The 24,411-nt window shown below is 41.0% G+C and overlaps 1 protein-coding gene across 1 annotated transcript in view; it reads right to left on the bottom strand.

The window, feature by feature from the left end:
- CDH12 (cadherin 12) overlaps positions 1–24,411 on the bottom strand; it is a 497,253-nt gene that overhangs the window by 212,549 nt on the left and 260,293 nt on the right. The window contains exon 3 of the mRNA XM_038770299.1: positions 3,414–3,553. The gene's annotated coding sequence lies outside the window, so the exon portion shown is untranslated. The remainder of the gene's footprint in view (positions 1–3,413; positions 3,554–24,411) is intronic.

Here is a 24,411-nt window from a genome sequence, read left to right as displayed (position 1 = left end):
ATTACAGATATATACATATGTGCTGTGCGGAAGGGAGGGAGGATGAATGAAGGAGCAAGTATGGAAGACAAGCGCACTTGAATAAAATAGCATTTTTGTTTTCTACCTAAACCTACTTATTGTAGTTTTCCTGGGTGCATAGTTCAACCAATACGGTCAGGAGGCAGCTTAATTTGCTGTCTTTGAAAACTAAGGAAAGATCTATCTATCGATCTGTTTTCCTTCCTTGCCGTGTTAGCGGAGCAGTCAAGGAGGCAAGGAGGCTTAATGCGGAGAGAAAGCACAGAGGGTGTTGGAAGAATAAGGAGAGCAGGAATGGGAACAAAAATGGCTAAAGGAGAGTAAAAATACCACACAAAAAAAATGGAAGAGAAAGAGTGGAGCTGTGGCAGGATTGCTGAATGTGTTTCTCATCAATATGAAGTAACAAAAACATTAAGCAATAAGCACTCCAGTGCTCTTCTTTATGCTGCAGTTAGATGAATCATACATTTTCTGGGATTGGGTAGCATGCCAAATCTTCCTCTTGATGGTGGGGGCAAACAGGAGGCAGGAATTTTAGGGATGGTGGGGAGGCCTCAAAGACCTCACAGGGAAGAAAGCCACTATTTTGGGTCTTAGAGTGGGTGCTGGAGTACTGTAGGGAGCACTACATTTGACAGAAATTGTCCCACTCCTTCTTTAATGGATTCCCCCAAGAGGTGTGCTATGGCATCACCATTTTTGGCAAGAGATAGGTCACTATTGGAATATGCCTGGATGAGAAATAGCCATTGAGAGTGAATGAAAGTCTAACACTAACTCGAGAAGGGAAGTAAATCTGGTATAAATTTAAATAGATATTCATTCATTCAATAAATCAATCACATTTATTGAGCAGTCACTGTGTGCAAAGCACTATACTGTGCACTTGGGAGAGTACAATGTAACATCAGACAGTTCTGTCCATAACCTTGTGAGATCACATCTCCTCCAGGAGGCCTGTCCTGATTAATTTCCCATTCTAATTTCCAATTTCCCTTCAGTTTCCACTTAAACAGTTTTGTGCCACTTAGGCACTTGGGTGTTCACAACCCACGGAGCCCTTTCATGTTCTATTGTTGTCACTTTCTGAAATGTAAGTGTAAATATTCCCTGCCAGCTAATAAGCTTCTTGAGGGCAGGGATCATGTCTTCTCACTCTACTCTTTTTTCGCAAGCCCTTAGCACAGTACTCTGCATGCAGCAGGTGTCCAATCAATGCTACTGATTGATTGATTAGGGGGTGCATGATTGTTTTCATGTTCAGGCTGGAGCATTCTCAAGGACCATCCTTCTCAGTCTGACAGAGTTCTGGAACTTGGAGAAACTAACTCGGATAATGCTAAGTGCTCTGGGTCGCCCTCACTCCCTCTTCCCACACTCCCCATTCCCGATGTCTCCAAAGAACAAGGTGAGGACCCAGGTGGGATCTAATGTTATGCTCAGGGAATATGACCTTCAGGAAATCACTAAACACAGACTAATTCACATTCCCTGTTATGTTGAGGGTAATGTAGAAAGTTTCCATTCAATTTTCATTCTCATTTACTTAATTCTCTTCCTTAAATCTAATCTTGGCTGTTCCTTTTTTTATTTATTTTGCTAATTCTGTCACTACTTTTTGCTGCTAATAGCTTGCCAAACACCACACCACATTTTACATTTAGCATATTTTTCCTTTTACCTCTCTGTTATTTATACTTAATAGTGTGTACATCTCTTTGTGAAGAGCAGATGCATATTAGATATTAATTTTCAATAGAGGTTTTTGGAGGGTAAATTATCTTTCAGCAAACAGCAATGCAAATCAGCTTAAGGCAAAGACTTCAACAACAATCTTATTTACAGACCTAGAAAGACCTTAAGAAGATCACTAACCATCATTTATTTCACTATTGGTGATTCCAGAATTGCATTAAACTGTACAAATGGATGCTCAATAGATACCAATAAAACTACAACTACTACACTGCCCATAGAAAGTAATTATCTCTGCAACTGATATCACAGAGGGAATGGAAAAAACTTCTCCAGTTGATTGTATTTTCTGAGCACTTACTGTGTAGAGAGCACTGTACTAAGTGCTTGGGACAGTACTATATAACAGAGATGGTAGACATGCTCCCTGCTCATAAGGAGCATAGGCTTTAGAATCCCCACCAACTTCCTTAATATTATTTAGAATTTAAAAAATCCAGTAGATTGAACTGAGTACTTATAAGATTATCTTAAAGCATTAATAACATTTACGTAAGTACAAACTGAAAATCATGGCTTGCAACAAACTTATTTTTAATACTACCTATTTAATTTTAATTTATCTTAAACAAAATTGGAGAACTACCTTTGCCCCCAGTATTACTGGGGCTTTCATCTTTTCACACAGTGGCAGACAGTCTAAGAGTTTATCTGCTTTCTCATGGGGAGAATGGCAGGAGAAGTCAACAGACAAGTGCATAACTAGATTTGGTATTCAAACAAGCAAAGTATGATTAGTTGATTTCAAGACTTCACTTGAAGTGACACGAAACCTTTCTTCTTGTCAAATAAGCATCTTAAAGATTGGTGCTTTCTATTTTTGTACCTTGCTTCGCTCATCCTCTTGAAAGATGTGTATCCATCCCTTAAACAAAAATACCTATTTCTGTCAGATTACCTTCTTACCGACAACTGTAGATTTATTTTCTGAACATTCACATTGCAAAAGGTTTTATTTTTCTCCCTTTTCTGAAACTTCTCCAGCCTGCAATGGAAGCTCTTAAGAAACTGTCAGATGCTGCTCCCTAAATAATGACAGCAGTCTATCACTGATTTGAGTGAGTGTCCTGGTTTACCTGGGAAGACCTACAAATCCTTCAATCCCTGAGGATGGTTCTTTTTCCCCACCTCATGAAACACAGGGCTCTTGAACAGATAAGACTGTAAGCATCTTGTGGGCAGGGAACAGGTCTACCACCTCTGTTCTGTCGGACTCTCCCAAGTGCTTAGTTGGGCACCCAATGAGCACTCTCTAAATACAATTGACTGACAGATTCTTCCCCAGTGCGGACAAAATACTTCAAGCAAAGGCAAGTTAACTGAGTGCTTCACATTCCTCTGCTTTAAGATTTTTTTTTAAAAAAAGGTACCTCCCCCTTTATATTTCCATTCATTTCACCATGATCTAAAAGGTGACTGGATTTCAGGAAATGTAGCCTTTCACAGGAACCACCTTCAAAAATCCTCTTCCACTCAGACAATAGTTCCATTCTGGGACATTTGCTTCCCAACTAAAGCCTTTTACTCAAAGGAGCACAATGCCTTACTGCAGTGCAGAATGTCAGATTAGTCAGTTAGAACTTCCAATGCAGAAATTCTGTCCGATGCAGTCACCCAGATAAAGCAGCACTTACCTTAATTGAAATCTTTCCTTTGATCGAGCTGAGACACCGGTCAAATCAACTGTGATTTGGGAGCAATCTAAGTTTTCAATCAACACGCTCCGGGCAGCTGCATGCTGTGCTCCTCCTATTTAGGTGGAACTCCTTGCTGTCTAAAGGGGAGAGAAAGAGATAAGCTGAAATCCTCAGAGGTTCCAACCCGGGAATAAGTGAGCACCAGAACAATATTCTTTAACACAAGGCTCTCCGCAAATGTGCTCCGGTCTGGAGGAGCCTGTGACTGCTGTGATAGGCTCCTGCCAGATCCCTTGAGCTGAGGGATGATCATTGACCTGATTAACAGCAAAGGCTCTCCCCTCGCGCCGGGGAAGAAGCACAGAGAGGCTTGGCGTGTCGTGAGGGAGTTAGGAAAAGCACCGGAGCCACTTGGGGATCGGGTCCTTTCCAGACTAATGGATGTGCCGAAGCCGCGGCTTTAATTTGTGAGGTTATGCGCGGCGTTAACCATCTGAATGCTGACCGTGCTCTCGGATGCCGTTCCTCAAGGTGCACGGCTGCTAGTCCCGGCCAGCGGCTGAGGACTTAGAGACGGATGGAGCTGTTTCATAGCACCAGCCTGGAAATCCAAAGCACGCCCGTAGCAGGCAGCTATGGTAGAGGCTTCTAACCTTTGAAGGCTCTAATCAGACCCGTTATGCTGAGGAGTGAAGACAGGCTAAGGGTGTCAGCCTCTCTTGACAGTAAAATGAGTCTGATGGGCTCCTTTAACCCTCATTAGACAATACACAATAAAAACAGGGTTTATTCAGTATACATATGTATGTGTGTGTATGTATGTATATATATATATACATATGTATGTGTGTGTATGTGTATATATATATACATATGTATGTGTGTATGTGTATATATATATATACACACATATATATATAGTAGTTGATTTTTAAAAAAAAACATGAATTTTGCCTGATTGCCTTTTTTCCCGAAGGACAGGACACATTAAACATGTGGTCCAATCCTCACCAAATTCATATGGTTCTAGTAAACACTCTGTTACACAGGGTATCCAAAAACCAAAATGTTCGAGTTGTGCCTCCAGTGGTTTGATGTGAAAGTTTGCTGCCACACCAAATTCCAGTCTTGAAATAATAATAGCACTCATAGTCATGATGTTTATTAAGGGTTTACTATGTGCCAAACACATAGTGCCAAATACTTTTGTAGAGTCAAGATAGTTGGGCTAGACATTGTCCTAACTAGAACTAGAGAACAGGTAACAAATTCCCATTTGAACAACTAGGCCATATAGAGAGCACACACACTAGTTACAAAATGATACACACACACACACACACACACACATATATATATATATATATATATATATATATATATATATATATATATTTTTTTTTTTTTTTTTTTTTCCCCCACTATCTCCCTTCTAGCACCTCCCCATAGTGGGCCTCAACATCTTGGCACCTTGGACTCTAAATTACAAATATTTTGCTGATATTGGAATCACTAATAATTACAGGGTACAACATCCCCAAATCATTAACTTATATTAGTATTAGTTTTTTAGTGCTGAAAAATGCACATCAAAGGGAAAATATGGGCTTTTTAAAAATGAAGAGTTAAATGCAAAAAATAATTAGTTATGATAGGAGTGCATGAATTTATTCAAGAGAAATAATAACTGTCAATCAGGATCATAATGAAATATTTTTGGCCCTTTGAATCAATTTAAGATACTCTTTTATTCACCAACTCTTTCAATAATGCGCTACATAGCTACACATATATAACTGTACTTGTGGGGCTAGATATGCGAGATTATTTCTCAAATACAAATAGAGGAGTAGTGAAAAACATCCCCAGTATGCTCGCCATCTATATTAGAAACAACAAATTATTATTTTGGTGTGGATGCCTTAAACTTTCATCAGTGTCTCCCATAAAAAAACTTCTCATCAGAATTATATATCATTTCTGCTCCATCTTGTAAAATCTTTGGGTAAAGTACTCCTTCCTATAAAAATGACATATGCTTGGATTGTAAGGGTAAATATGTTACTAAATGGGAAAGTGCTGAGAGGAGTCATCAGCTGTTTTGGAATTGCTAATCTGATTCAATTTGCAAATGAAGTCTCTGGCTCTTTCAGAGCAGAGGTTGAGAGTTCAGTGAAAGAAACCCACTTAATACCCAAAGGGATAGGACAGAACACCTTTGGCTCAATGGGAGGCCTCCTATCCAATTAAAGAATGGCATTAATGAATTCTACTACTCAGGTGATTGCCCTAAAGCTCTCTGAAGTTTCAGTCCAAGTATTATCCTGAGAACATACAGTAAACAGGGGATTTTGCTGCTAAAATCTGGCAGGAAAGTGTGGGGCTTTTCTTCCTCTCGACTGCAAGCTCATTGTGGGGAGGGAACATGTCTACCAAATCTGTTAGATTGTACTTTCCCAAGCACTTAGTACAATACTGTGCACACAGTGAACACTTCATAAATATGATTAACACAGAACCATCCTTCTCAAAATCACCTTTGTTGACAGAGAGTCTGGATCCATTGGTGGATGTCATTAGGAGAGAATCTTTGGCATGTGCATAGCACAGCATCTTTTCTGTCCCCTTATTACTTAGTAAGTTCAGACTCTAAGGATCTGTCAACCAGCACTGCAGTGAATGCAGTCCATGATCAGCAGTAGATACCATTGTGTCTTCACTCATTCTGCCAGATTGTCTATTAATAACAACAATAATAATAATAATGGTATATGTTAAGTTTACTGTGTGCCAAGCACTGGTCTGTGGGCTAGTGTAGCTAGAAGGTAATCAGGTTGTTCCACGTGGCTCTCACAGTCTTCACCCCCATTTTACATATGAAGTAACTGAGGCACAGAGAAGTTAAGCGACTTGCCCGAAGTGACACAGCTAACAAGCGGCAGAGCCAAGCCCAGGCTCTTAGCATTAAGTCGCACTGCTTCTCAAGCAGCAATTCTTAGTTATTAGCAGTTTTATTGCATTGTAGGAAGGAAACATGTCTGTTGATTCTCATACTGTACCTCCCAAGTGCTTAGTACAGAGCTCTGTACATAGTAAGTGCTCAATAAATATGACGGAATGAATGACTACTAATTCTACTGTACTCTCCCAACTGCTCAGTACAGTGCTCAACCCCGTGCTCCTGACAGATTGGTCCTTCCACAAGCTATTGTTGAATATGACAGAGTGGCTTCCTGAAGGTTGTGGAAAAGGATGGGCTTTTTCTACTTTGAAAACTGGTGAGAAAGCAAAATCTAGCACAAAGCCTAAGATGACAAAAGTAGAAACAAATACGACAAGACAGGCTACAATGGGGAAACAGCAGGAACATCAACCTATACTATTTACTGAGCACTTACTATGAGCAGAGTGCTATACTAAATCCTTGGGAAAATACACTACCACATATTTGGTACAGACAATTCCTGCCCTTAAGGATAATAATCTAGTGGGAGGAAACTTCAGGGAAGGGGAATGTGGGAGCAAGTGCTACTGTCTCAGTGGAACTGGAGTAACAGTCAAGGATGGTTAAGTCGATTTGAAGGTGAGTATTTCATTCATTCAGTCGTACTTATTGAGCGCTTACTGTGTGCAGAGCACTGTAACATTTCATACCCTGCATGTTCACTGGCAATGCACTCTGATTCAAAGAATAGATACTAAACTATATGTTGCCAACTTTATTTCCCAAGCGCTTAGTACAGTGCTTTGCACTCAGTAAGCTCTCAATAAATACGACTGACTGACTGACTGAATGAATGAATGAATGAATGAATGAATTAAGTGTAGACACATAAGGTAGTTAGGGAAACGGCATGTCCTAGTGGCTACAGCACAGGCTTGGGTTTCAGAGAACCTGGGTTGTAATCCTGGCTCTACCACCTGTCTGCTGTGTGACCTTGGGCAAGTCACAGAACCCCTCTGTGCCTCAGTTCCCTCATCTGTAAAATGGGAATTAAAGAATGTGAGCCCCATGTGGAAAGGGGACTGTGTCCAACCTGTGTCCAAGCGCTCAGTACAGTGCTCTGCACACAGTAAGCGCTCAATAAATACGATTGATGATGATGATGATGATTAATGGCATCTACTTCTGCGCTTAGAACAGTGCTTGGCACATAGTGAGTGCTTAACAAATATCATTATGACGATTATTATTATTTGCAGTAGGTGCATTAGAGGATATTGTTAGCATTGAAACTGGGTGAATGACAGATGACTATAGCTATTTGCCAAGCCATATTTTACTAGCTTACTAAGCAGATTCTGTTTTGGTTGGAATGACATCTTCTTCCCCTCTCTTTCCCTGACAAGTTTAAAAATCACACCCCAGGGAAGAGGGAGTCAAGGACATAGGTGACTGGAGGGCACTGGAGGAAACATAAATTGATCCCTGACCCAAGATCCTTCAGGCTGGGAGATTTGTGAACACAGTGAAAATGTAGCCCGGTGGGGGAACAAGGAGACAGGAGTCACAATAACCGGATTCTAATCTAGGTCTGGTTCCTTAATGTTTCTGTGCCTCAGATCACCCCTTTATCAAACCAGGATTAATTACCTGATCTTCCTCCCTCTTAGACTGTGAGTTTCTAGGGGATTCAACAGGGACTGTGTTCCATCTGATTATCTTGTAACTACCACAGCACTTAGCAGAGAGCTTGTCACATAGTAAGCATAGAACAAAAACCAATTATCATTATGATATTTATTATCTGCTCCTTTCTGATCTCCCATCCTCCCTGCTTCAGTCTATACTTCACTCTGCTGCCTGGATTATCTTTGTACAGAAACGCTCTGGGCATGTCACTCCCCTCCTCAAAACTCTCCAGTGGTTGCCTGTCAACCTACGAATCAAGCAAAAACTCTTCACTCTCGGCTTCAAGGCTCTCCATCACCTTGCTCCCCTCCTACCTCACCTCCCTGCTCTCCTTCTACAGCACAGACTGGGCACACACTCCACTCCTCTTCCGCTAACTTCCTCACTGTGCCTCGCTCTCGCCTTTCCCACATCCTACCTCTGGCCTGGAATGCCCTCCCTCCACCCATCTGCCAAACTAGCTCTCTTCCTCCTTTCAAAGCCCAACTGAGAGCTCACCTCCTCTGGGAGGCCTTCCCATACTGAGCTCCCCCTTTTTTCTCTCCTCCTCCTCCTCCCCTCCCCATCTCCCCACTCTGTCCTTCTCCCTTCCCCTACCCACAGCACTTGTGTATATTTGGACATATTTACTGCTCTATTTAGTTTATTAATGATGTGAATATAGCTAAAATTGTATTTATTCTGTTGGTATTGACACCTGTCTACTTGTTTTGGGTTTTTTTTTTTTTGTCTTTCTCCCCCTTCTAGACTGTGAGCCCGATGTTGGGTAGGGACCGTCTCTATATGTTGCCTATTTGTACTTCCCAAGCGCTTAGGACAGTGCTCTGCACAGAGTAAGAGCTCAATAAATACGACTGAATGAATGTGCCAGGCTGTATACTAAGCACTGGGGTGGATACAAGTAAATCGGGTTGGACACAGTCCCCATTATAGATGGGGTTCACAGTGTTAACCACAATTTTACAGATGAGGTAACTAAGGCACAGAGAAGTTAAGTGACTCTCCCAAAGTCACACAGCAGAGCCAGGGTTAAATCCAGGTTCTTCTAACTCCCAAGCCCATGCTCGGTTGACGTGGAATAGCAGATTCTTGTCCTCAGTATGAAAGCCCTGACAGGGCCTTGATAGGAGTCGATTATACAAAGAACTAAAGTATCATTCCATAATGTGCTTCTTTTCCATAGACCTCAAAGAGTGTTTGACACCATCAACAGAACCAGGCTCTGGCAACTACATTATCATTGGGATAGCACTGAGAAGTTCCTCAAGGCCCGTGGTCTTTTCTGTGGATCTTGGCTACAATTCCTTCACTTAATGCTCTGTAGCCATCCTATATAATAATAATTGCATTTGTTAAGCGCTTACTATGTGCAAAGCACTGTTCTAAGTACTGGAAACGTTCCAAGGTGATCAGGTTGTCCCACGGGGGGCTCACAGTTTTAATCTCCATTTTACAGATGAGGTAACTGAGGCACAGATAATTTAAGTGAGTTGCCCAAAGTCACACAGCTGACAGTTGGCGAAGCCGGGATTTGAACCCATGACCTCTGACTCCAAAGCCCGTGCTCTTTCCACTGAGCCATGCTGCTTCTCCACACTACTGAACAAGCCGAGATAAAGATTCCCTTTCTAATCCTTTTCTTATTAGAATCGTTGGCAAACAGTATCATGAGATACGTCCAATCTGGTAATGTTTGTAGATAATGCTGGAAACTGACCAAGGAGGTGGATGTTCCTTCTGGATAAATCCAATCTCACAATATAAAAAGAAGGATGGACACCACCATAGCGCTCTAGGCCTCGTCAATGCTGTCTGAAGCTCGGTGTTAGTTTCAACCTCCAAAGGAGAATGAGATTATGACAACACCAAGTTTGTAGTCGTGGAACACAGATCGCCCACAAGGTCTGAGCTCATTATGAAAGACCTCTGCAGGACAGAGAACCCGATGAGTTATCATACAGTGGGGAGGTTATATGTAGGAAAATACTAGGAGTGAAGGCAGAGCAAGTAAACATGTTGGGCCGGGAGCAAGTCGACAAACTACACCCAATAAATATGACTGACTGATTGACTGACAAGTATGGTAGAGGGATTATGAAGAGGAATCTCAAGGATTGTGACAAAATAAGGGGTTAGTGGGATAACTCTATAGCAGACAGGACCAGCTGTCCAGGCAGCCTGTGGGTGAAGGGCTGAAGACAGTACAGACTATCAAGAAGTATTCAAAACATCAATAAGGCCTGTCAAGAAGGAAATGCATCCACGCAGCAAAAAAATATTTTTAAGCATGGAGGAACACAGCCATACAGAATGTCACATAACTACACACACACACACACACACACAAGCACACCCACATAATAATAATAATAATAATGGCGTTTGTTAGGCGCTTACTATATGCCAAGCACTGTAGAACCAGAGATAAGTCGAGATGTAGTCAAAACCTAGAGGAGTACAATTTCAAAGGAGGATGATAACTGAGAAAGAAAACCCTAGACCAAAAATGAAGAAAAAAAGAGAAAACAGAAATTATCCTCATCTATGTCACATATAAAGCCCTTAAGGGCCGAGTCCTGCATTAAAGCACTTTGGAAAGTACAAAGCAAGAGAGAACATGATTCCTGCCCTCAAGGATATATGAAGAATTGAGTATATGTTGTCTACATTGGGCTAGGCAAAGACTGAACATCTTTGTTTAAAATAGCTCAATCGCCAAAAAGCAAGTTAGATAAATTTCAAAAAAAAATCCTAATATTCCTTAGGGGAGTTTTAATATCACCATGAATCTGTGCTCAACATTAACATCCAAATTTTAATTCATCATTATATCTATAGCCGTATGTGGGGCTTAATTATCAGGAAGGAAGAGACAAATCCCGAATCATTAGGGGTAATGTTTTTTAAATAGGGGAAAATAAACAGGCAGCCTAACAAAGTAATAAAACTCTGATTGTTCTTTAGAGGCTCGGGGATAATTCCGACACATCAACGGTCCCTCGGGATTAATAGATTCCTTTATCATTTTATGGCTTGCATTAGGCATTCCAAATAAACATACTGGAGTACCCCACGATACAGCCATGTTCCTTGAAAATATAGCTGTATTGCAAACATCTGGACTTAATGTTTTTCCAAAGACTGACTTACAATTTGTTAGGATCTGTTCCAGAACTTGCCTTAACTTACTGATGAGGTTCCTAAGCTCACTGTGGTCAGGGAATGTACTTAGTACAGTGCTCTGCACACAGTAAGCACTTGATAATATGTTGGCTTGAAACACATGATTGATTGATTAAAACCATGCTGTGGTCAATCATATATATGCAGCACTTACTAAGAGTACGATACAACAATATAACAGTCACATTCCCTGCCCAGAACAAGTTTACAGTCTAGCGGGAGAGGCAGACATTTATATAATAATAATGATGATGGCATTAGTTAAGTGCTTATTATGTGCAAAACACTGTTCTAAGCGCTGTATTTATATGAATATATTATGGATATGTACGTAAGAGCTTTGGGGCTGGGAAGGGGGGATGAATGAAGGGAGTCAGTTAGGGTGACACAAAAGGGAGCTGAAGACAAGGAAAAGAGGGCTTAGTCACGGAAGTCCCCTTGGAGAAGTTGTGTCGTCAGTAAGAGAGATGTAAATCCTTTACCTTGTTTACTTCTCCCATATTCCAGGGAACTTCCCTATTATTATTAGAGTACTCACTAATTTTTTAGTATATGCCAGGCACCGTACTAAGCACTGAAGTGGATACAAGCAAATCAGGTTGAACACAGTCTCTGTCCCACATGCGGCTCACAGTCGCAATCCATATTTTACAAATAAGGTAACTGAGGCACAGAGACGTTCAGTGACTTGCCCATGCAGCAGACACGCAATATAGCTGGGATTAGAACTCATTACCTTTTGATTTCCAGGACCGTGCTCTATCCATTACGCCACACCATGCTTCTACGCTCCTGTCCCTTAAATCTGATTCCCTCCTTTGAGGTCCCCACCCCTGCACTGCAAAATTGAATTAATTATGGGAACACCATTCATAACAACAGCTGTGGCTCTCAGCACTTCTGGCTCCACCACCTCCCCCTTCCCCGCTTCCAAGCCCCAGTTGGGATTGAAAAACAAATGGTGAGATGGGCCATTTCCACAGCCTCAGCTATTACCTGTCTCCTACTCTGTCTGTCCCGGTCTCTGGTCAATCAATCACATTTATTGTGCACCTAAAACATGCAGACACTGAACTAAGTGCTTGGGAGAATACAGTATAACAGAGTTGGTAGATATGTTTCTTGTCAATAAGAAGCATTCAGACTAGAGATGGACACAGATATTAAAATTAATAAATTGATAATAATGATGACATTTGTTAAGTGCTTACTATGTGCACAGCACTGTTCTAAGCACTGGGGAGGATGCAAGGTGACCAGGTTGTTCCACGGGGGGCTCACAGTCTAAATCCCCATTTTTCAGATGATATAACTAACTGAGGCACAGGGAAGTTAAGTGACTTGCCCAAAGTCACACAGCTGACAAGTGGCAGAGCCGGGATTTGAACCCATGAACTCTGACTTCCAAGCCCGGGATCTTTCCACAGAGCTACGTAAATTATGGATATATGCATAAATCACAAGGCACAGAACTTAGTGGGCCTCGGAGTCAGAGGACCTGGGTTCGAGTCTCTGCTCCATCAATTATCTGCTGGGTGACTTTAGAAAAGTAACGTAACATCTGTGTCACATTTGTCTCACCTGCAAAATGGGGATTAAATCCTCTCCCTCCAATTTAGACTGTGAGCCCCATGTGTGGACAGGGACTGGGTCCATTCTGGTTTTCTGGTATCCAGACCAGAACTTGGTACAGTGCCTGGCAAACAGTAAGTACTTAATAAGCACCTCAAAAATAAATAAATGAATAAATAAATAAATAAATAAATAAATAAATAACGGGGTGGTGAGAGCATGAGGGAACTGGGGAGGTGGCTCAGTGTTTTGTTGCCACAGCATTCATTCATTCAATCGTATTTATTGAGCACTTATTGTGTGCAGAGCACTGTACTAAGCGCTTGGGACATACAAGTCGGCAACATATAGAGATGGTTCTACCTAATAACGGGCTCACAGTCTAGAAGGGGGAGACAGACAACAAAACAAAAACAAATTGTCAGAACAAATAGAATTAAAGCAATATGCACATCATTAACAAAATAAATAGAATAGTAAATATGTACAAGTAAAATAAATAGAGTAATAAATCTGTACAAACATATTGACAAGTGCTGGGGGAGGGGAAGGAGGTAGGGTGGGGGGGTGGGGGGGGCAGAGGGTTTTTTTGTGTCTTCACGGGACTGGAAGAAGGTCTGCTCAGGTGGATGCAAAGAGGGCTTCTGCAACCTCAAACAGCTTTGGTGAAGACTTCTGTTGTTGCCAGAAGCAGAGGGCAGGGCTCTCACAACTTTGGCAGCTAAGGGGAGACCTCTGCGGTGTTTCAGTGTCAGTGATTTCAATAAGAGTGACCATCCACAAAATCTATGGAGGCATTAAGCTCGCACGCTTAGCTCCTGTAATATCAACCTACTCACTGTACCTTGACCTCGCCCAAGTCCTGCCCCTGCCCTGGAATACCCTCCTTCTTCATATCAGACGGGAGGTCTTCCATGATTAAGCCCTCCTTTCCTCTTCTCCCAATCCCTTCTGCATCACCTTGAAATGTTCCCTTTATTCACCCCCCCTCAGAGCCCCACAGCACTATGTACATATCCATAATTTATTTATTCATATTAATGTCTGTCTCCCCCTCTAGACCATAAGTTCACTATGGGCAGGGAATGTATCCACCAACTCTGCTATATGGTTATATTGTACTCTTCCAAGTGCTCAGTACAGTTACCTAATCTGTAAAATGGGGATTGAGACTCTGAGCCCCATGTGGGACAGTGAATGTTGTCCAGCCCTATTTGCTTGTATCCACCCCAGCACTTAGTACAATGCTTAGCACAAAGTATTAAACAAATAACACAGTTATTATTATTATTATTATTATCATTATCTTTATTATTACAATGCTGGGCCAACAGTAGGTGCTCAATAAATACAACTGATCGATTAATTGAAAGTTCTGGTGCAGAAGGGAAATAGAAAATGTGCGGTGACAAGTTCCAGATGCAAATGGTTGAAAAATGGCACAGAGCAGGGGAGAGTGACACCGGAATGACCCCTGGGAGAGGGCCGAGAGAATTGGATTCTCTGTAGCAATAGGACATAATGCTGGGTGGGGTTTACATCAGCTGGGCATCATGCTCCATCAGTACATTACATCCATTAGACTGTAAACTCCTTTCAGGAGTGATCGTTTTTATTGATCCTACTCAGTATAGGGATCTGCACCCATTAGATACTCACTGATAAGTTTGGTCTAGATACTGCAGTCATCTCCCAGCAGTCCAGCAATATTTCTATTTTTTGAGTTTACACTTCAGTGTGTATTTCAAATATTACTTCTAGCAGCATGGCACAGGGGAAAGAGCACAGGCCTGGGTCAGAAGAATCGGGTACTAATCCCAGCTCTGCTGATAGCATTCTGTATGACTTTGGGCGAGTCACTTTACTTCTTTGTGCCTCAGTTTTCTCATCTGTAAAAATAGGGATTCATGGCACTAAATAAGCAGTCAGGAAAATAAAACAATAGCAGCAAGTGGGATTCCTGCCTTCAAGGAGCTCTCAATCTAATATGTGGTAAATTCAGGCCTCAAATCCATAATAAAGACTGCTATTACAACTGTTCTGGCATCCTCTGTTTACCTGTGATTCAGTGTCCCCATGACCCCACAACCCATAACCCAATCAATTAAGGCTATACTGCCTTTCGTCATTAGTTTTCCACTTCTCGGTTTTCTTCGTTGTCATTGAAAAGTGTGCCGCCTATTAGCTAGAATTCAACGTTAGAATCTGATTCTTTGTATCATCCACGTTGCCCACATGTGCTTGCCTCCAAGTTGGGTAGGCTGATACAAATCTCTGGCTTCTGGGCCGACTGTTGTCAGAAGCTTTTTGCTGATTCAGAAAAGCAGTTCATCGCCATCTGTGTCTTGTTGACTTTGTTCTAGATACACACACCTCTCGGCAGTAATGACTCCTGAGTCAAGGAATCAATATTTCTCTTACTGTTTGAAGCCTTCTGAGTTGGAAGAGGTCCCCCGGGGGCCTGGCCATGTACTCTGACACTAGTATCCAAGTCGCCAGCTGCGGCAGACTGACAGCCGAGAATCGATTCACCAAGACTCTATCTATTGTCTGCAGTGGTGGATTTCCAAAAAACACCATAGATCCTGACATAGAATGGCAACTTTTGGGTGGGCAGCAATTTTTCAGGAGAGATTACAGTCCATAAAACTCAAAATTTTGCTTTAATGATTCAAAGCGTTTTGTACAATGTTCTGCATAGAGCAAGCTCTCATTGAAAGTTATTGTTACTCAAACCTGTCTTTAAGAAAGGAGTCAAACATGGTCCTTACCAGCCTTATGAGTAAGGCTAGTGGTAAACATCTTAGAGAAGTCGAATGTGTCAGGAAGCTCATTAAGAGAAGGGAACGTGTCTACCAATTCCGCTGTACTGCATTCTTCCAAGCTCTCGCACAAAGTGTTCAATAAATACCATTGGTTGGTAATGGCTGCCAGATGTTGAGTCTGATGAGGATCTTGATGTACTATATTTAGGTGGTAAAACAGTCCCCAGCAGTTAGAACAGTGCTTAATGTATAACAAGCACTTAAGAAGTACCATAAAAAGAGGCCCATGTACGAATTCCTGTAATTACCATGAATGTACACTGAAAATTACTTTTCCTGTGCTCTCATGCAGTATATAAAGCCACCCTGTGATCTTGTGAGTTCACCCTTGACAATCTACCCACACACACATCACTTTCAAGAACTTCACCCTGCAAACTAGTGTTTCAATGGGAATCATCCCTAGACATCCTGAGTGTTTTAAAGATATCACACTCCGCACTGGGAACACAAATGCACAGATTTTATATGAGCACATTGAAATGAATAATTATAACACCTTTTTCTAAAAGGACAGGCCATTATGCCATCAGGACAAGATTAGGTCATTACCCTAATTTTCCCATCTGACATATTAGGAATGAAAGAATATATAATGACATCGTATGGAAATTTTCTCCACTTAGGGGGCATTGGTGAGATGCAACATACTGATTATAGAGTATTACCTTTAAATATTTATTCTTCATATCCCATTTCCATTTGGAAGAGGGCAGGTTTTAAATGGGCCAGTATTTCAAATGATGCCTCATGATTGAGTGAAAATAAATGGCTTCCAGTCAAAGTCACTTACTGGCTTTTTAAAATTCAAGTGAGACTCATTTAAGCAAGGCACTTGCTGCATTTTAACATGATCTCTACCTTTTAAACCACAACAGTCTAGTTCTCACCAAAGCATACGAACAGGAGAATTCCCCCTGGAACACTCACCTGCTCTGAGTGTCCAACCAATCAATGGTATTTACTGAGAGCTCCCTATATTCAGAACACTGTATTAAGCACTTGGGAAGAGAACTGTATTCTGCCAAGTGCTTAGTTCATTCATTCATTCAATCGTATTTGATTAGTTCAGTGCTCTGCACACATTAAGTGTTCAATAAATACTACTGTTTGAATGATAACGCGGGCTCTATGGTCTTAATGTTGTCATAAGTGGGTTCCCTAATTCCTAGCAGCTTTCTGGTCAAACACCTACTGAAAACAAGTGCTATGGAAGGACTGAATCCACCTAATTTAAGGCTACAGGGGTGGGCTGCAGTGTATAGGGAAGGATGATCAATTAACAGCACATATGGCTTTACTTACACAACACAGTAACTGCCTTGGTGTCCTGTGTTAAATTATGTCCTGTAGATGTTGAGGATGAAGGCTTTGTGGATTCCTGCCATTTTGCGGAAAATCAGTCATATCTTTTTTTTTCCCCCTTAATTCAAGAGGATACTTTTGAAAGAGGAAAGCAATAAAGATACTGAGATAAGCATTGCAGTAGAAGAAGGGAGAGTGTAGGGGATTATTACAATGATGTTTCAGCAAATAATCACAGAGCTAACTGAAGAAACATGTCACTCTGGGGTGGGCAGATCTAACACTGTTATGCAGATCAAAGGTATCCAATATTCCAAAATAAACACAAATTAAAGTGGGAAAATACATTTTAAAGGCTTTGTTTCTGGGCCATGGCTATGTCACATAGAAACCACCATAGCCCAATAATAGTGTGGACACATTTTTCATTTTGTATTAAAAAAACCCAACAGAACAAACAAGAAAATACAAACGTATACTCTGGCTCTATAGACAATGTAGACAGCAGCACCTACAGAGCCATCAATATGTAATAATCAAATTCACATCTAGCTTTGAGTCAATAAAATCTTTGGTTGACATTCTAGGCCCATCCCAGGCCTTCCGCTCACCTGCCTCTTTTCTCTTCTGAGAAGGCAGTACTCCACAGATACCATAGCATGTATTAGGATCTGCCTTCCTATGCCAAGAAATTCTAATCCCATTTTAAAATGGTTCCAAGTTTATCACTATGACTGAGCATATTAGGATGGTGAAGGGTTCTTTTTCATCATCTTTTTAAGGTGGTGTTTTTCATTAGGAAAAAAAACTATGAGATTTCTTATTGAGGCCCCTAAAGGCTAAGCCAACTTGATTTTTGGTGTACATAAAGGTTTCACGGAAGACATATGAGACAAAACCCTTCATGAGAGGCTAAATACTTCATGCCTTCAACATTATCAGCAGGCAAAAGGCAGTCTTCCATAGCCTTCCTGGGTATATTTAGATGTGTGGCTAAATATGAATCAAATGTTGGTATGCGTGGTTCCATGAAATCTCTCTCACTGAGTGCCACATAAAAGGTGCCACTTCTCTCTAAGAAATTAAGCCATTGGAAGAGCAGAGATTGAAGCCAGAAAGCAAATAAGGTTTTGCCTATTTCCTTTTTTTAAAATGGTATTAATTAAGTGCTTACTCTGTGGCAGGCATTATACTAAGCACTGGGGTAGATACAAGCTAATCAGGTTGAACACAGTCCATCTTTCAAATGGGGCTAACAGTCGTAACCCGCATTTGACAGATGAGGTAACTGAGGTACAGAGAAGTTAAGCGACTTGCCCAAGGCCACACAGCAGATACAGGGCAGAGCCAGAATTAGAACCCAGGTCCTCCTGATTCCCAGGCCCATAAATCTCTACCCACTAGTCTGCTTCCCTTTCCTCCTGTTAACCTACTCGTGTTTTGCTCCTGTGGGGCTGCGGTTGGGGGAGGTCTATTTTCACTCTAAATGTAAATTTTGTTCTAGATAGAGGTGGGCTTTTGTGTCACGAGAGTCACGCCGAATAACTAGAGATCCCTATGCACTTGCACAAGTCCTGACAGGATAAAAAGGGAAGAAGAAAGCTGTGATAGGGGACAATATTGCTGCCAGAGAAAGAATGCCATAGAGGGCCAGTGTCGAGGTAAAATGCAATTCTCTCTGGCCCATATGTACATGTATGGGCCTGGGAGAATAGATAAATATGAATTCGTAGGGGTTCCACCAACTAAAGCCCCATGCAGGGGCATCTGTGTAGGTAAGATAGGAAGGAAATTAGTGTTGTCAGAGAGTTTCCCTTTGGCAAATTCTCCCAATATATAAAAAAAAAATCCACCCATGTGGAAAATTGCATTCATGTTTTTATTTTTACTCACAGCACCCTTCCTCCCAGGAAATCTGTCCCTGAGAAAAACACGGTTTCAGAAGGCTGGGGTCCAAAGAAAGTGACTGAAAGTCAACAAAACGATTTTGATGGATTTTTGTCATGTGGATGATTCAACACTGCTTCAAAGTAAATTGAAACTCCAGAGAAATTTTACGGATACAAAACCATGAGAGCCTGCACTGATGAAAATTTGTGTTTAAACCGATAAGGAGAAAAGGAAGAAAGGAAAGACCACCTTCGCTCATAAGAACTGGCCAAGTCACATTTACCAGTTGGACTGTCTGCTGTGTGACCTTGGGCAAGTCATTTCACTTCTCTGTGCCTCAGTTACCACATCTATAAAATGGGGATTAAGACTGTGAGCCCCACGTGGGACAATCTGATTACCTTGTATCTACCCCAGCTCTTAGAGCAATGCTTGACACAGAGTAAGTGCTTAAAAATGCCATAATTATCATTATAATGGGGATTCAATACCTTTTCTCCCTCCCTCATAGACTTTGAGTCCCAGGTGGAACACTCCACTGTTAACTCCAGCACTCTGTCTATTCCTAAAGTTAAAAATTTCCCAGAAAATCAACTTCCTAGACCGCAGTAACTAGTCATCACACTAATACCCTTATTAGACATGGCGAGGCATCATCCAACCACACCCTCCCTGCTACCCTTTCCTTGCATGTTCTGTCTCTATTCATCCTAGGATGAACTTTGTGTCCACCCACTTTGCCAGTCGATATATTACTTTATTCCAGGTAATATTTAACAATGGATGGCCAGACCCATTGATCTTCTATTTCATGACATTCTGTTTCTTGACTCAAAGTGCTGTTTTGATAGGAATTAACTAAGCATCACATTGGTAACCACACCCAGGGCCAGCTGAGAGAATTGATTATGCTTTTATATTTGTCTCCTCTCTCTGACCTTCCCTGGAGGCCTGATATACTAAGAGCTGCTTTATTGTCAAGAGCCCAATCCATTGCTTTTGGATTTCACTATTTTTAATCAGCCAAATGGACTGTCATTAGTGATGGATTTTAAGCTCCCTCTCTTTCCTTCTCTCTCTCTCTCTCTCTTTCCCTCCCTCCCTCCTCCCCTCCCTCCCTCTCTGAGGTAAGGGTGTAAAGACTGCTTCAAATTGTTTAAGAAAGTATCCCTCTTATGAAAAGGTTACTCTAAACTAATGGAGTCAATATGGGATTGGATGGTGTGAACTGACTTCTATATCCGACAATGTCCATCTAGGAAAATTACAGCTTTATCTTAAAACCAACATCACACCTTCACTGTGCTGATTCTTCATCGTAGTGGAATAAATACCATGTATTGAGGCACCGTAATAAGTATCATGACCTAGTGGATAAAACAGAGGCCTGGGAGCCAGAGGACCTGGGCTCTAATCCTGCCTTTGCCACTTGTCTGCTGTGTGACCTTGGGCAAGTCACTTAACTTCTCTGTATCTCGGTTTTCTGAACTGCAAAATGGTGATTCAAAACCTGTTCTCTCTTGTGAGCCCCATGTGAGACAGGGACTGTGACCCACCTAATTAACTTTTATCTACCCCAGCACTTAGAACAGTCCTTGGCACACAGTAGACACTTAACAAATACTATTTTTAAAAATATAAAAATAAGCAATTAGGAGATGATCAAAGAATTGGAAGGCACTGTCTCTGCCATTAGGGAGCTTACAGTCTAGGTGAGGACTGAAATGAATTCCTGAGATGGGGAGTAAAAGGATATACAAGATGTTTACATAAATATTTTAGATGTTGTTAGAATTTAAGGCCACTGAAAGCACTTAAAAAATGTTATACATCTTTACGCAAAGGGACACTCATTGTAACCACCTAGGGATCAAGAAATGAGTTCTCTTCCTTCTGCTATGTTCTTCTACTCACCTAGTTCAGTGCCTTGCATTCCGTAAACAACGCTGACTGATCAACTGTTTCATAGTAAACAGAGAGAATGAAGAGAGAAATATCAAAAACATGTTGCCAGTTGGCTTGGTAAAGGGAAGAGGGAATTGCCTGTTTTCCTTCTAGTTCCCTGTCTTTTCTCTCTTTCCTATCAATCATATTTTTTGTTAGGAGTGGCTATTCAAAATAAATAAGTCCTTAACATGATTTTCTTACTCCCTAAACTAATAAATCTATTATAACGTGTAATTTTTTGAGAAGTGTGAATAGAATTATATTTTAAAACCCTCCTCCACTAATCTTAGTTAATAATAGTAGCAAAATGACCCTCTCTGTATTTCTTCAGATTGTAGGCTAAGGTTTTTTTTTTATTTATTTCCAAATAATCTTCACTGGAAAATAAAGAGCTCCCCCTCTAGACAGTAAGCTTGTTGTGGTCAGAGGATGTACCTGTTTCATTGCTGTGCTGTACCCACCTAAGCACTCATTACAGTGCTCTGCACACAGTAAGTGCTCAATAAATATGATTTGATTGATTTTTAAATGTGTACCTTGTCCCAGTTAGGGTGCGGATGGACATCCTAGGCTTAATTCTGAGGACACAGCCAGGCCTGAAAAGGCATTGGGGCGCTTCCAGCCTTCACCTACTGGAGGATAATAAAGTCAGGGAGAATGCAAGATGACTGCAGTCCTTGGTTCGGAGCCCCAATGTTCAAGTCACCCCAAAATATCACCAATGCTCTGTTCTGTATGTAGATAACTTCTTCTTCTTTAACTTTAACAGTCTTCTTTAACTGTCACTCTGCATATCTACTAGATGGGATGGGTAGAAACCTATCACTTGCTAAATGGATAGAAAGATGATTCTACAGATATATTTATTCAATCGTATTTATTGAGTGCTTATTGTGCGTGAAGCATTGTATTTGGGTGAGTACACTGTAACATACATAACTTATTGTCACGGATAGTGAAGTTTCCTATGGGTAGTGCAGGTTGAAAGACCGGCAGAGTGTGAACTGTTTGGGGAAAATAGAGGTCTTCCCTCACTATATTGGTGCATTTATTGTATAAGCTGTATACATGTTTGCCCCTCTCTCAATTCCTCTAAGCACCTGCTCAAAAGGAGATCTGCTTTCTTGATATGATGGGACAAGCTGATTCAACACCTCAACTACTAATAAGCGTGACAGTTATAAAACTCCTTTCAGGAAAATTTATAGTTTCCAGTGTCCCTTTGTGAATCCATAGTTTTCTTGGTAAAAATACGGAAGTGATTTACCATCGCCTTCCCCAGCGCAGTAAAAACTTGAGTCTCTGCCATTGTCTTTAATTATCGTTTGATCACTTGATCTTTGACTCTTTCCTATGTTGCTGCTGCCTAGCACAGGTAAATCAACTTTGTCTATGGATACACATATTAATGATGGCATTTGCTAAGCGCTTACTATGTGCAAAGCACTGTTCTAAATGCCTGGGAGGTACAAGGTAATCAGGTTGTCCCACGGGGGGCTCACAGTTTTAATTGCCATTTTACAAATGAGGTAACTGAGGCACAGAGAAGTGAAGTGACTTGCCCAAAGTCACACAGCTGACAGTTGGTGGAGCTGGGATTTGAACCCAGGACCTCTGACTCCAAAGCCACACCTCTTTCCACTGAGCCACACTGCTTCTATTAGAATGACTTTATGACAGAAGATGGGACATTTTGAAGAAGGCATGTCCATCGAGTCGCTACGGGTCGAAACGACTAGATGGCATTTGAAGAAGAAGTGTTCCTTTGTTTAGAATTTGCCAGTGGGCTATGGCACTATCAAAACAATAGTTTTATGTAAGTTTAACATTTTTAATATCTTTAAATATCCCATAGATCCCTACAGTTAAACGTATCAGGCAAATTCACTACTTATACTGCGTTTTTTGAGGATTTATTAGTCCTGTCATATTTTCATAAATCATTGAATTTCTGCATAGTGTACTGAGAATGACAGTGAACTCTTAGGCTTTTAACTAATCAACAAGGGTGGGATGCAAATATCTACATTTACACTGCTTTGTCCTCTTTTAAGTAAATTATTACTCTCTGAATAATTACAAATGCACGGCAAAAGAAGAGACAGTATAAAACCCATCAAAATCTGCATTACCTTTCCAGTCATGATACTTTCATTAATTGTTAAAAATACATTTAAATACAATAAGTCAAGGAACACAGTAAAAGTAATTCAGTGGTCTAATACCTTAACTATAGGCATCGTTGGGACAATTTAGAGACACTAAAAAAAGTGAAACTTACCAAAAAATATTGTTTTGATATTGCTATAGCCCAAAGACAAAGTTGTCAAACAAACCAAAGGTCCCTGGATGACCAAGATTTCCCCAGTCACCTTAATTGACTTCTGATCAAATCAACACGTGAATTTACTGTAGCTTGGAATGGAAATCTGCTACACAAATTATATTTAGAGTATATTCCCTGCCCTCCCCCAACACATTTGCTCGGTTCATTCCAGCACTCTGTACATTAGAAATAAGACACTGCTTCCACCTCCCTTTTCTCCTGTTGTGCTCTTCTCCAGCTCCCTTTCCTCCAGCTCACACTTGAGTCTCATTATCCATCCCATCCCCCAGGGGAGAGGAAATATTATTCTTAAATGGAATAATAGTCTTTGAATCTCTGAACGGCTTTCATCGGAGGACTGTGATCCCTCTCAGGACAAAAAGAAATGACAAATCAAGCATGATAAGATTTGGGATGAATACAATTTCCTGACGGGCCTGTTTTCTTGGTCAGGATCTATCCAGCACAATGTCAATTGTTATTTTATTTGACTGTAAATAGGAACAGAAGCAATATGGACTTAAGAAGAACAGGAAAAAGGAGAGGAAAGGTTTTCATTTAATTTCCCGGAATTTCATCCACAGATGCTAGTGTTCATTCCAAGGGTAAAACGCAAAAAAAAATGTGCCATTCTTCAATTGCTGAAAATGAGAATTCAGCCAGCATTATTGAGCCCTGGTTGGGTAGTCTCCTAGAAGGAAAATGTGCTGTAGAATGCCACAACACAAACTCCCTCCCATGATTTAGAATTTACTGGGGCTTTATATACAGAACTCCTTGAAAAACCTTCAACCTTTTTTTCAAAGATTTCTGCCAAAAGACCTCCTGGCCTATTATCCATTGTTTCATTCTATTTGGAGTCTCCAATCTGTTAGAACATCTCCATCAGTCTGCATTTGCAGTGAGTATTTTCATCTCTCTTGGGATAGTAGTATTTCTTTGATAGACCCATGCTCCTCTGTGGTCTTTCTTTGTAAATGGCAGTGACCTTCTGAAGACTCTCAGACCAGGGAGAGGTTTCAAGAGGACTCCAGTTTTCTAATGATGACTGCTGTGGAAGTAGAACTGGCAGTTCTTTTTGTGTCAAAAAGAACAGTTCCCTAAAAGGCAAAGTGAAGCAGATAACATCCAGTCAAAATTTCAACGCTGGAGAGGTAAAATATATTGTTCAGACTAGCAGAGATGAGTGAAATATTAATTTGTGCCTTTCTTGCTCAGTCTTCTCATTCCACCAATCAGTGGCATTGTTGAGCACTTAATGTGTGCAGAACTCTGTACTAAGCACTTAGCTCTGAACTAACCATGTCTTTTCTT

This window comes from Tachyglossus aculeatus, chromosome X3 (genome assembly GCF_015852505.1).
Source record: "Tachyglossus aculeatus isolate mTacAcu1 chromosome X3, mTacAcu1.pri, whole genome shotgun sequence".
NCBI lineage: Eukaryota > Metazoa > Chordata > Mammalia > Monotremata > Tachyglossidae > Tachyglossus > Tachyglossus aculeatus.
Note: the sequence above shows the minus strand (reverse complement) of the source record. Positions and strands in the feature narration are given on the sequence as shown.